Source organism: Musca domestica, unplaced genomic scaffold (genome assembly GCF_030504385.1).
Source record: "Musca domestica strain aabys unplaced genomic scaffold, Musca_domestica.polishedcontigs.V.1.1 14, whole genome shotgun sequence".
NCBI classification, from domain to species: domain Eukaryota; kingdom Metazoa; phylum Arthropoda; class Insecta; order Diptera; family Muscidae; genus Musca; species Musca domestica.
In genome coordinates this window covers 11114867-11129272 of record NW_026712192.1, presented here as the reverse complement: position 1 = coordinate 11129272, position 14406 = coordinate 11114867, and the positions used below count along the sequence as shown (strand labels likewise).

The following is a 14406-nucleotide window of genomic DNA, read 5'->3' as shown; positions in this document are numbered from 1 at the left end:
ATATTTCTACTAACACAAGATCTGCTGTGAAGATGGGATATATTGCTCCACCCCTTCTGGTACCTCGCTCTTAAAGGGACAAAAGTTTGAATAACCAAAACGCTATTGAAACTGGGCAAATCCCAATATTTTTAGCATCGGCCTAATCCTCTTGGTACCTCCACCATAAAGGCCAACATTTTCAATAACCATGAAAAAAATACTAAAAAATTACGAAATAAATATTGAGGTTGGGATATATTGGTCCACCCCTTCTGGTACCTTCCTCAGAACCGGTCAAAATTTCGAATAATAATGAAGCTCATAAATCAAAATGGACATACGATTCCTTTGAAACTTGCACATCCCAATATTTTTACTAACGCAGGATCTGGTGTGAAGATTGAATACATTGGAACACTCATTCTGGTACCTATAAATAAGTGTAGATTTTACAAATCCCAATATTTTTATTAGAATAAGATGAAGTGGAATGCTTCGGTCTACTATATCTGGAACCATACGCATATTTCAATATTTTTCAAGTAAGGTCAACAGTTTTCTAGAGGATTATTTTAGATCGGTCCACTACTTTTGGTACCTCTCCTAAAAACTTTAGAGCATAAAATTCTCAAATTGAGCGAATGGACTGCCCAATATATTTCAAATTTGGCCCATTTATTTAGATAAAACGTAGGTCAGGTGTGAAAACTTAAATATTCGGCCTGTCAATCCTATACCTACCTCACACAACGATCGACAATGCATTCATTCTATTTCTTCCGACACATTCATTTCGAGAGAGAATCATACATATATCTCATACACCCCGAATATTAGAGGTACGGTTATATGGGGTCTATACCAAAACATGAACCGTATGAACAGTTCTATGCATGGATGTTGGCCACACGCTAGAAAACAAAGTACTAATTTACAGCGAATTTTGTTTAAAATTGAATTTAAGGGGAATGTTTTTGTGTAGTGGTGAGATAAGGTTGGGTTTTAGGAAATGCGAACTTTAAGTGTATTAAATTACAAGAAGGTCCTAAAAAGTAAATCAACTTAATTGGATAAACGAACAGAGTTTGAATTCTGAAATGTTAAATGAAAGTCGCTTATGAGGTTGTAGGAAAGATTTACTATAGATTCTTTTTTTTGGAAATACGAACTGTAAGTGTAATAAAAGTACTAAAAACAATGAATTTGGTGCCATTTGGTATTATGTGGACGGTTAGAGCTAGAATCTAGACATTTGGTACACGAATTAAGTTGGGGAGAAAGGGTTCATATATGAAGTTGGTTTTGGAAAAATTGCAAGAACTGTACTAAACGCTACTACATTTGTTACAGATTGGTTTTGATTTAACCACAAGTATAGGAAAAGTACTAAATAGTACTAAATGTGGTATTGTGAGAGCGATTAATGCTTAAAATCTGAAACGTGATATTAGGGTTACTGTTAGTGTGTAGGGTTTAGATTTGTAGGTGATTTTGGAGAAACGTACGAAAAAATGCTAAATGTTATTAAAATTGGTATTTGAGTAATGGATTGATGTGGAAATCTTTAATTTGACAGTACTTTGGAGATAGTACTAAATGGTACTAAATTTGGTTCTTGGGTAAGGGATAAGGTTTAAATAGTTTTATCTTTGCTTTTTCAGGAAGGAATAGAGCTGGGTATATGAAATTTGGAGTTGGAGTCTTTAATGTGATAAAGGATAGAGAAATTAATGGGTTTTTCCAAATTTTAATAATACGTGTACTAAAGGTACTAAAATGCACTAAATTTGGTATCATTTGAAATGGTGTGAACGGATAGTGGTAAAATCTTGAGAAAAATGGCGTTGATGTAATTTTACTCAATGATATTAATTATACCCTATACCACAAGGTGGCCAGGGTATTATGTCTTTGTGCATTTGTTTGTAACAGGCAAAAGGAAACGAGATAGACCCATAGTTCCTTTTGATGATCTGCATAGAATCACATTCTGAGTCGATTTATGCATGTCCGTCCGTCCGTCTGTCCGTCCGTCCGTCTGTCCGTCTGTCCATGTATTTTTGTAAACAAAGTACAGATCGCATTTATTGCCCGATCCAGATGAAAATTTGCACAGATCATTTGTTTGGCCCAAGGACGAACCCTATTGAAATTGGAGATAATCGGTAAAAATTTAGATATAGCTCCCATATATATCTTCGTCCGATTTGCATTTTATTGTGCACCAAACGTGTAATATCAATCCGAATAGTATGGAATTTTGCACGTACGATCAGATTGGACCTGAAAATTAGTATGCCAAATTTGATCGAAATCGGTTCAGATATAGCTATAGCTCCCATATATATATTGTTCATCCGATTTGTTATTTTTGTCCTCCGCAGCCGTAATATGTATTCTGCAACAACAATATTTGGGGAAATATATCAAATACAGCTCAGAAATACATTTGCTAAATTTTATCGAGATCGGTTCAGATTTGGATATAGCTCCCATATATAACTTCGTCCGATTTGCCTTTAATTGTGCACCAAACGTCTAATATTTGCCCAAATGGGATAAATTTGGCACTTACGACCGAATTGAGTCTAGAAGCCAGTATGTCAAATTTGGTGAAGATCGGTTCAGATATAGCTATAGCTCCCATATATACTGTTCATCCGATTTGTTATATTTGTTACCCACAACCGTAATATGCACTCCGTAACAACGATATTCAGGGAAACATATGAAATACAGCTCAGAAATATCTTTGCCAAATTTTACCGAGATCGGTTCAGATTTGGATATAGCTCCCATATATATCTTTATCCGATTTCAAATTAATTGTGCACCAAATGGCAATACAATTCCGATTTTAAAAGATACAAATGCTTCGGCATTTTTAGTCCTTTGGACTTTAAATTATAATTATAATCATGGCGTGTATGATTGAATTCTCCCATAAAAACTTTTAAATGTTATGTGGAGCTCTACTAAATTAGAAAAGTGGTGTAGGGTATCATAAAGTCGGCCCTGCCCGACTTTAAGACTTTCTTTACTGGTTTTTTATTGGAGAAGGGATAGATATAGAATTCTGAAATTTGAACTGAGAGACGCTCATGGGGTGTAGGATAGATGTATTGAAAATTGTTGTAAATTCGAACTATAAGTTTAGTAAACTTACGTACTGAAATGCAACAGATTTGTTACATTAAGGTATTTTGTGAACGGGTAGAGCTAAAATCTTAACATCTATTTATATCAATAAAAATAAATTGCATTGCATTAGGAAATTATATTCTCTGGAGTGCGAAAACCGATTTTTGAGGTACTTTTGTACATTATTATTATGTTATTAAATTAAACAATTTTTTTAATGTCCATATTGGTACACATTCTTAGTCTTCAATCCAAAGGCATCAATTTAAAAGAAATACATCAATATATATGAAAGTCTTGGATTACCGGTTCTGTCTTTTGTAATTTAGTTTCCACCTCGCATATAAAACAAATAGTTCAATGGCATTGGATATTTTTCCTATCAATTAACGTCACATTCGACATAAGCATTTGTATCTTGACGCAATGTAAAAAAAGGAACATATGACAGTTACAAGTCATTACAACTATGACAGGGTAATTAGTGCTAATGGTTTGCAAGGAGACCACCTCTTGATGGAGTAATAACTATTTATGGAGTATAAGTAAAAACTACAATTATAAGAAATTCACATGGTGAACTAGTTGGACATATAATCAATTAGTTCATACAATTAATTATTACCTTATGTCGAGGACAATTTCATGAAACCAAAAGACAATGAAACGTGGAAATGTACTCAACGGTCAACATTTTGATTTGTCTTTTTCTATGCCTTTACACTACCCATGTTTTGGGTGTAACCTCGCTTTGCAATATTATAAATTTTCGCTATTTTAAAGGCGTTAGCAACCATTTCCCATTTAATTAAAGAAACTTACATTTATATTATGTTGAAAATAAATACCGAAAACTTTTTGGCAATTTGAGTTCTTAATCGGTACTACTATATTGGTTTTCATTTTTTTGTTTTTTGTTTTTAGGTTATAAGAAATCCTACATTGCATTATCGAAATAAATTAACGACAACGTTCGAAATACGAAAACATTTGCTTTAATAAAGATGGTGTGTGGCGATGGTTAATTTCTGCTGCGAGATAATTTTATTTTCATAGGATAGTATCTCACCTCAATCTCAAAATATGAATAATTAAAATTATCGAATTTGTTGGTTAGTAATAACACTCTGAATCACAATAATTATGGGGAAAATGCGGCAGATTATGGAAGTAGAGCAAAAACAAAAAAAAAAAAAAAAAGAAAAAAAAACAAAAAACAAGTAAAAAGGCTGTAAGTTCGGCCGGGCCGAACTTTTAATACCCTCCACCATTTGGTACAAATTTGGCAATTTCAAAAAAAAAAAAAATATTATAAATAATAAAATAAAATCCGTTAAAAATTCTGTTAATATCTTAAAAATACCGAATGCCTATACGACGACGTGGACCTGCATAGGCAATTTTTTCATAAGTTATCACAATATTTAAATGCGAAACTTCAAGAAAAATCTGTTTATAATGTAGCTAAAATCATCAAAATACCGAATATAGGGGGTACCGTTATATGAGAGATATACGAATACGTAAACCTGCACAGACAATTTTCTGGCATGGGCTGAAGTATCCATTACGAACTTCACATGCGAAATTTGAAACAATCCCGGTAAATAATGTCGCTAAAATCATCAAAATACCGAATATCAAGTGGTACGGTATATGGGGGCTATACGAAGACGTGGACCTACAAGGCCCATTTTCTGTTTTATGTTGCAGTATCTATTACGAACTTCAAATACCAAATTTGGAAGGATTCCGTTAAATAATGTAGGTCAAATCATCAAAATACCGAATATCGGGGGGTACCGTTATATGGGGGCTATATGAAGACGTGGACCTACATGGCTCATTTTTTTACTTAGGATGTAGTATCCATTACGAACTTCAAATGCCAAATTTGAAACAATTCCGAAGAATAATGTCGCTAAAATCATCAAAATACCGAATATCAAGGGGTACGGTATACGGGGGCTGTACGAAGACGTGGACCTACATGGCCCATTTACGAACTTAGCCGGCCTACTGGCAAAATATACATGTGTGCAAGATTTTAGCCTTCTATCTCAATTTGTTCGAAAGATAGCGTGATTGCAACAGACAGACAGACGGACAGACAAACGGACGTGGCTAAATCGTCTTAGAATTTTACGCCCCCATATAATGGTTCCCCCCGATATTCGGTATTTTGATGATTTTAGACACATTTTTCAACGGAATTGTCTGAAATTCTACACAAGGAGTTCTTTGTGGGTACTTTATCCCTTGGAAGATAATTATCTATATAGGTCCACGATATCGTATATCCCCCACATAACGGTACCCCCGATATTCGGTATTTTGATTATTTTATCAAAATTTTCAACAGAATTATTTGTCATAAAATTCTATTATAGGACCTAGATATCTTTTAATACGGCCAAAAAATTGACTTTTCGAAATAACGGTTTTAGGCCCTAGGTCTCTTTGGGCCAAATCCGTTTCAGGACACTTGGAGTCGATCTAGCGATATCTATATCCCAATTCTAATCTCCGCCAGTAATGTTAATTTTAAATTTCAGGATTCCTACTCCATTCGTTAATCGAAATTCAAATTGTATTTAATTTAGTACCTTTCGTGTACATGAGTACACGCTTCCAAAACTACCTCTTTATATCGACTCTTCAACTTTGATTTCTATTCCAAATTTCAAGTTTTTACCTTTAAGCGTATACTTTGTACGAAATGGTACCAAATGTAATACATTCAAGTAATTTTCGTACACTTCTAGTACGAATTTTCAAAAACTCTTTCCGAAAAACACTCCATCAGTGACCTTCTTTTTAAATTTTACACCAGCGGTTCGTCAAATATAAAGAGTACCATATTTAGTACTTTTCGTACCGTTCCACTACGAATTTTCATATGTGACACCTGCGGACCATGACTGGTACTCCATTCAAAATTCTAGCTGGGCGTTGATGAATCGTTAAGTCAGTCAGTCAGGGTACACCACTGACTGATACTTTTTATAACCTACACCACAAGGTGGTCAGGGTATTATGTCTTTGTGCATTTGTTTGTAACAGGCAGAAGGAAACGAGATAGACCCATAGTTCATTTTGATGATCTGCATAGAATCACATTCTGAATCGATTTATGCATGTCCGTCCGTCCGTCTGTCCGTCTGTCCATGTATTCTTGTGAACAAAATGCAGGTCGCATTTATTGCCCGTTCCAGATGAAATTTTGCACAGATCATTTGTTTGGCCTAAGGACGAACCCTATTGAAATTGGAGATTATCGGTCAAAATTTAGATATAGCTCCCATATATATTTTCGTCCGATTTGCTTTTTATTGTGCACCAAACGTGTAATATCAGCCTGAATTGTATGGAATTTTGCACGTATGATCAGATTGGACCTGAAAATAAGTATGCCAAATTTGATCGAAATCGGTTCAGATATAGCTATAGCTCCCATATATATTGTTCATCCGATTTGTTATTTTTGTCCACCGCCGCCGTAATATGCAATATGCAAAAACAATATTTGGGGAAATATACCAAATACAGCTCAGAAATACATTTGCTAAATTTTATCGAGATCGGTTCAGATTTGGATATAGCTCCCATATATAACTTCGTCCGATTTACCTTTTATTGTGCACCAAACGTCTAATATTTGTCCAAATGGAATGGAATTTGGCACTTACGACCGAATTGAGTCTAGAAGCTAGTATGTCAAATTTGGTGAAGATCGGTTCAGATATAGCTATAGCTTCCATATATATTATTCATCCGATTTGTTATATTTGTTGCCCACAACTGTAATATGCACTCCGTAACAACGATATTCAGGGAAATATATCAAATACAGCTCAGAAATATCTTTGCCAAATTTTATCGAGATCGGTTCAGATTTGGATAAAGCTCCCATATATATCTTTATCTGATTTCAAAATAATTTTGCCTCAAATGGGCAATACAAGTCCGAATTTAAAAGATACAAATGCTTCGGCATATTTAATCCTTTGAATTTTAAATTATAATTATAATCAGAGAGTGTATGATTGAATTCTCCCATAAAAACTTTTAATTATTAAGTGGAGCTCAACTAAATTAGCAAAGTGGTGTAGGGTATCATAAAGTCGGCCCCGCTCGACTTTAAGATTTTCTTTACTGGTTTTCTATTGAAGAATGCGATGTATGTGCAAAATAGACCGCACATGTAATTAATTTCCTCACATATCTGTAGTTGGCATATTTGCCAAATAAGAAGTTCATTAAAGAGCGGTTAAATTTGAATACGACTTTGAAATATAATTGACGTCTTTATCTTTGTTATGTGAAGATTTTCACATTTGTAACCACTGAAGTTGAGATGTGTCTGCTTGAAAAAGATGAGAGTTTATGTTTCGTAATCGTACAATTATCATAAGCCCATTCATTTGAACATTTCCACTTGTCTACCTTATAAATCTACCTTCGAAAAAATGGCATATCAATGTTAGCTGACAGGTATTGTGTAAGATATTTTCGTTTCGAAAATAAAGGAGCTTTTTAAGAATGGAAATTTTAGAATGGCTCGTTTTCTTCAGGACTCTCTTAAGGCTTACCAACAGATTATATAACCTACATTCAAATATTCTATTTTTCCCAAGAAATCGCCTTTAAAATTTAAATTTCTGTTTTAGAAAAAAAAAAAAATAGATTGTAGATGATGAACACCTGTTATTTTATATTCCGTGAATGGTGGATATGAAGATTATTGTCCCATCTAAAGTCGGCAGTCTTCTTTGTTGTTCAATATTAGCTTAAACGCCTCCAGCTGACATTAAAATTCAGAAAAAGTATTTTTTTTTCTTCATTTCAAAGTATATTAGCATTTCCACAAGGACATCGATGATGATGATGATGTGTCATATCCTGTTGCCAGGCTACCTTTGTTTGCTGACTAAACAGAAATTTATTTGTTTTTCTTCCTCCTTGAATTTTTATTGTCGAACATTGTCATTAACATAGTTTAGCTTTTAATAGATCTCTCTCTCTCTCTTCTTCTCACCTGTGCTATTTTGTGTGTCAACAATGTAAATGAAGTCTAATCGAAAGTTAATTTGCCGCAGGAATTTTTTTTATAATGACATTCATGGAAAACATTCCACAACAACACTAATTCAAGCACTACAACTACAAGTAATTGCTTTATGATACACCATCAATCTTGGTATTGTCAATATTAAAAATAAATGAAATCGACCTTCAAGGGAGGACACAGGCTCCACTGCCACTTCAAAAAAACGAAAAAAAAAAAAAATCCCCAGCACAAATATTGAAGATATATTTCGTTCAGTTGAGTGGTTTTTTCCTTTATATTTGCGAGATGCTCTCTCTTTCTCCCTCTCTTTCTGCAATGGAGTGGAGATTTCTTTTGCCAAGTGAAATGATGTTCCATAATTGACAGATCAAACGGAAAGAATATTATGATGAATGGCCATCCGACCGACCGACCGCCCAACCACCCTCCCCCTCATACTTCCCTGTAATAATCAAGAGGATTACACTTGATACGGCCAGACAGGCGGCACACACGTAAGCACGCCGTACAACATGAGACTAATACAATATTTATAAGAAGTATTTTTCCTAGAATTATTTTTTTTTTTTGTTTTTGTTTTTTTTTTGTAAATATTTCAATTAATATGGAGAATATGTCGAAGATGATATCTTGATTTCATATTAAATGTTTATATAAACAAAGACTGGCAGACAGGTACTTGATGATGACGATGATGAATTTCTAGATGGAAAATTATTAGACATGTGTAGGTTTGAAGGGTCCTTACTTGGAAAAGGATCATATTAAGTATATTTTTACAAAATACATAAAGATGCCATGAAATATATACATATCATTTCAATTATCTTTTAATAAAAAAATTTGGATGGAAAGTAATAATAATTTGAGATGTCATACGAGGGTTGTTAAACAATTAGCGAAAAAAAAATTTTTGGAGAAAAATAATAAAAAATAATAAAAAATAAATAAATAAATAAAAAAAAAAAACACTAAGGAAAAGTCAAAAGTCATGTGGGGCCGACGATATGATACCCTACACCACTATACATATTTATTGGAGCTCCCGTAACAAAATAATTTACTTGAAGTAGATCATACCACCTATCAACATTGGGCTTTAGAGCTGTTATAGTTTGTTATAGAGAGTATGATATCATTTGGAGAAGGACTATATTAAAACACGTAAATAGCTTTGAATACCCTCCACAATTTGGTACAAATTTGTCAATTTTCAAAAAAATAAAATCCGTTAAAAATTCTTTTAAGGTCTATACGACGAAGTGGACCTGCATAGGCGAGATTTGTCACAAAAAAAAAAAAAAAAAACATCTGTTTATAATGAGCTAAAATCATAAAAATACCGAATACCAAGGGGGTTACAAAACGTGGACCTGTACAGACAATTTTCTGTCATAGCTGTAGTATCCATTACGAACTTCAAATGCGAAATCCCGATTCCGGTGAATAATGTTGCTGAAATCATCAAAATACCGCATATCGGGAGGTATCATTATATGATGGCTATACGAAGACTTGGACCTGCATACAAAATTTTTTGACATAGGCTGTAGAACCCATTAGGAACGTCCAGTACGAAATTTGAAACGATTCCGGTGAATAATATTGCTGAAATCATGAAAATAACGAATATCGGGAGGTACCGTTATATGGGGGCTATACGAAAATGTGGACCGACATGGCCCATTTACGAGCCAATCCTGGTATACTATGTATGTATGCAAAATTTTAGCCTTCTATCTCAATTCGTTAGAAAGATAATGTGATTACAACAGGCAGACGGACGGACAGACTGACAAACGGACAGACATACAGACGAACATCACTAGATCGTCTTAGAATTTTACGCTGATTTAGAGTATATATACTTTGTAGGTTCTATTATGAATATTTCGAGGAGTTACAAACGGAATGACAAATACTGGTGGAGGGTATAAAAACACTTAATAACCTCCACCATAAGGTGAAAAAAACTTCCATTTCCAATGAAAATGCCGAATCAGTTGGTTGCAGAGAAAGCTTTTAAAATATCATAAAATATAATTGGATCTAAATATTAACTCGGAAAAAATTTGATTCGTTTAATGCGAGATAATTGTATGATTTAGTTTTCGAAATTTTGGGATTTTTTGTTGCGCAGGTATAGAAAGATTGGACTCATATGTTACAATCTTAAATTAAATTAGGTCCATGATTTTTTGAAATATTGAGACATCCGAAATTTGAAAATAAAGAAAAACAAGTAAAACAGTCAATGTCTGCTTGTTTTCTCAACCAGAGATCTGATGTCAATATGGAATTTATCGGCCAACTCCTTCTGTAACCAATTTCAAAAAGGTTCTACCGTTTGATTATTCGCATAAAATTTGAAATAAATGTTCAATTTTCCTTAAATTCTGTAAATACCAATATTCAGTATTTTATGAAGTGGAATACTTCGGTCCACCGTATCTGGTACATGGCGCATCTCGTATAAAGTACAGGAAGTCGAGATATGCCATGTCTGGCACCATGCAATGACTATATCAGGCTTAGGTCAGATACGAGATGGACAATATTGGCCTGCCTTTCCAGTACTACCCTTATAATGGGTTAAAGGCTTGAATAATCATAACGCAAGGCAATATATATGCCTTGAAGGAGTTGGCCGATAAATTCCATATTCACATAAGATCTCTAGTTGAGAAAAATATTAAGACATACCAATTTTGAAAAGAATCGTTGACTTGTGTCGCAAGTTATGATATATACTTAAAAATGTAACCCATTGTGGGTTAGGTACCACAATAGGTGAACCCGATGTCTTTCATCGTCACAGCAAATCTTGGGTTAGTATAAATATATGCGAAGTTTAGAAGGAATCAGATGCTTATTTCGTATTTTATGAGCATTTTAGATATTCAAAATAATAGCACCTTTGTGGAGGAGCTACCAGAAGGAGTGGACCGATACATCCCATATTCACATAATATCTCTCTGCAGTAAAAATATTGAGACGTGTGAAATTTGTGGAGTATCGGATGTCTATTTCGCTTATATTAGCGTTTTGTTATTTTAAATTTTGATCCCTTTGTGGAGGAGGTACAAAAAGTAGTGGGCCGATATCCACCATAACAGATCTTGTGTTATTAGAAATATTCGGATGTGTAGAATTTTTGATAATTTCTAATTTTATGAGAGATATACTTATTCAAAAGTTGACCCACTGTGACCCAGTGTGAACAGTCCAATATATTCCATATGTTATAGAAATATTAAGATGTGCAGAGTTTCAAAATAATAGGATGCTAATTTCGCGTTTTATGAGCTCCAGGGTTATTCAAAATTTTAAGCTTTTGTGGGGGAGGTACTTGATGTACTGGGCCTATATTTCACACAAGACAGAGCACTAATACAAATATTGAGATTGGATTGGACATTTCTTGTTTTATACGCAAATTATTTTCTGTGAAATTTTTGACTTTTTGTAGGGGAGTGCCAGAAGAAGTGGACCGATATTGCCCATCTCCGAACTCGACCTAAGTTTGATAATAAACTTCATACATCGTTTGAATCAAATCGGATACTCCCTTCTAAAATTGTCGTTATGAATGTAAGTATTCAAAATTTTAACAAAAAAATTGATGGAGGTACCAAAACGAGTGGGCCGGTAAGTCACATATTCATATTTGGCCGGTATAGGCAAAAAATATCATAATAAAAGGTGCCTTATCGAAATATCGGTTGTAGATCCTAGGTCTCCTTGGACTAAATCAGTTTTAGAACATTTGAAGTCGAATTAGATAGAATTGGATACTCACTTCGAGGGTTCTCGTGCTCACTAGAACTCTTGAAGAAGTATTCAATTCGGTCCAAAATTGGTAAATTGTAATATTATTATCAAACTTAGATCGAGTTCCGGAATGTGAAACATAGACTCACTCCTTGTGATATCGAAATTTTAAAAGAAAATATTCGGCTTCTTAGAAAGAGAAAGGATCATCCGATTTTGCTCCAACTTTGAAAATCCTAATATTTGCATCAGTGTTAGGTCAGGTGCGAGAATGGACAATAACGACCCGCTATAGCTCCCACACATATATTTCATCCGATTTGGTGTCAAAGTCCCTCACATGCGTAATATGCACTCCACAACTAGTATATTTAATACCGATGCAGATCATCAGATGCAGCTCGAAAATACATCCACCAAATTTTATCGGGGTCGGTTCAGATTTTTTATGTACCTTCGATATACATGTCCATCCGGTTTTACGGTTACCGTCCATCATATATTTAATATCAGCCCAAATTGAATATATTTTTTCATATTCAACCGAATTGTTTCATTTGGTGGAACTCGGTCAGTTATATATATTGTTCCAATAAATATTTTTATACCATCCATCTTGGAAAGGAGGGTACATTAACTTTGTCATTCCGTTTGTAACATCCCTAAATATTCGTCGTAGACCCCATAATGTATATATGTATATAATTCTGAGACGATTTAACGATATCCGTCTGTCTGTCTATCTGTCTGTTGAAATCACGATACAGCCCACATTATTTGACGTAGAGCGTCAACATTTAGCAGAATAATTTGTATTATGTCTAGGATGGTTTGTATTTAAAATGGGATATATTTTGCCACATGGGTACACTTTTTGGTATATTCCCCATATAACGGTACCTCCCGATATTCGGTATTTTGATGATTTTTGCCATACTTTTTCACGGATTTGTCTGAAAATTGGTATTTGTAGGTTATAATGGGTCCTAGTTCGTGCGGCGAAACAGTGTATATATAGGTCCAAGCTTTGGTATAGCCCCCATATAACGTTACCTCCCGATATTCGGTATTTTGCTGATTTTTAGCACATTTTTTCATGGATTTGACTAAAAATTGGTAGTTGTTGGTCATCCGGTGGCGAAACTTTGCATGTATATAGCGGTACCTCCCGATATTCGGTATCTTGATGATTTTTGCCACATTTATTCATAGATTTGTCTAAAAATTTGTATTTGTTAGTCATAATGGATTCTAGCTCCGATGACGAAACTTTGCATGTATAGGTCCACGTTTTGGTATAGCACCCATATAACGGTACCTCCCGATATTCGGTATCTTGATGATTTTTACCACATTTTTTTTTCACAGATTTGTCTGAAAATTGGTATTTGTAGGTCATAATGGGTCCTAGTTAATGCGCAGAAACATTGTACGTTTAGGTCCACGCTTTGGTATAGCCTCCATATAACGATATCTTCCGATATTCGGTATTTGGTGGTTTTTGTCACATTTTGTCACGGATTTGTCTACAAATTGGAATTTGTTAGTCATAATGAGTTTTAGCATCGTTGGCGAAATATTGTATGTATAGGTCCACGTTTTTGTATAGCCCTATATAGCGGTACCTCCCGATATTCGGTATTTTGATGATTTTTGCCACATTTTTCCACGAATATGTGTAAAAATTGTCATAATTGGTTCTAGTGTTTCCATTACCCTAAGGTGGAGGGTATTAAAAGTTGGGCCCTTCCTGTTTTTTTCCAGAAAAGGCAAAAAGGTCGCAATATCCCAACAACCTGTCTCTTTAGAAATGTTCAGATTACTTCGGTAAAAATCTTCAGAAGAAAACGTAGAAAATTTAAAAAAATTGTTATCTGGCCTCGGGAAAATTGTTAAATAATATAGGCACAATTTAAAGAGCTCACTGAATAATTTATTTATTTTTTTCATTGCAGGTACGTGAAATAAAAAAAGACAACTTGTGGTAAGCTTTATATTTTTCTATTATAATAAGAAAATATGCTCATATGCGTTTTACACATTAAAATAAAGATAAATACCTTGATCTCTTGTCGGGCATATGCTCAATGTAATAAAGAAAGATAAATATTTTCAAAATAATTTTTAATCCGCTTTATAACGTTTACCTGGCCGTGGCAATGAAACTCAATACACTTGTGCTTGCCGCAATCGCAAGCCTTAAATACCATACATGCATGTAATATTTATGATTTTTGTTTCATCCCCCCCTAAAATATTTTATTAAAACGCTTTATAGTAAACGATAGAATCTACAGCAAATTTCCGCCAAAAATCAAGAAACGGAAGGAACATCCTAACAGAAACCGGATTATATTTTATTATGTTGTTTCTACTGAGAACATACACCTTTTTTGCTTGGCAAATAAACCTATAATTCTATCTGCCATTTTAAGATTTA

General features: G+C 34.1%; 1 protein-coding gene across 15 annotated transcripts in view; it reads left to right on the top strand.

The window, feature by feature from the left end:
- The window catches only part of LOC101899720 (small conductance calcium-activated potassium channel protein), a 725164-nt gene that overhangs the window by 23708 nt on the left and 687050 nt on the right, over positions 1-14406 (top strand). Inside the window, exon 2 of one of the 15 annotated variants that reach the window (XM_059119180.1) lies at positions 13922-13950. The exons of the other annotated variants lie outside the window; for them this stretch is intronic. The gene's annotated coding sequence lies outside the window, so the exon portion shown is untranslated. The remainder of the gene's footprint in view (positions 1-13921; positions 13951-14406) is intronic. 15 annotated transcript variants of the gene reach the window in all.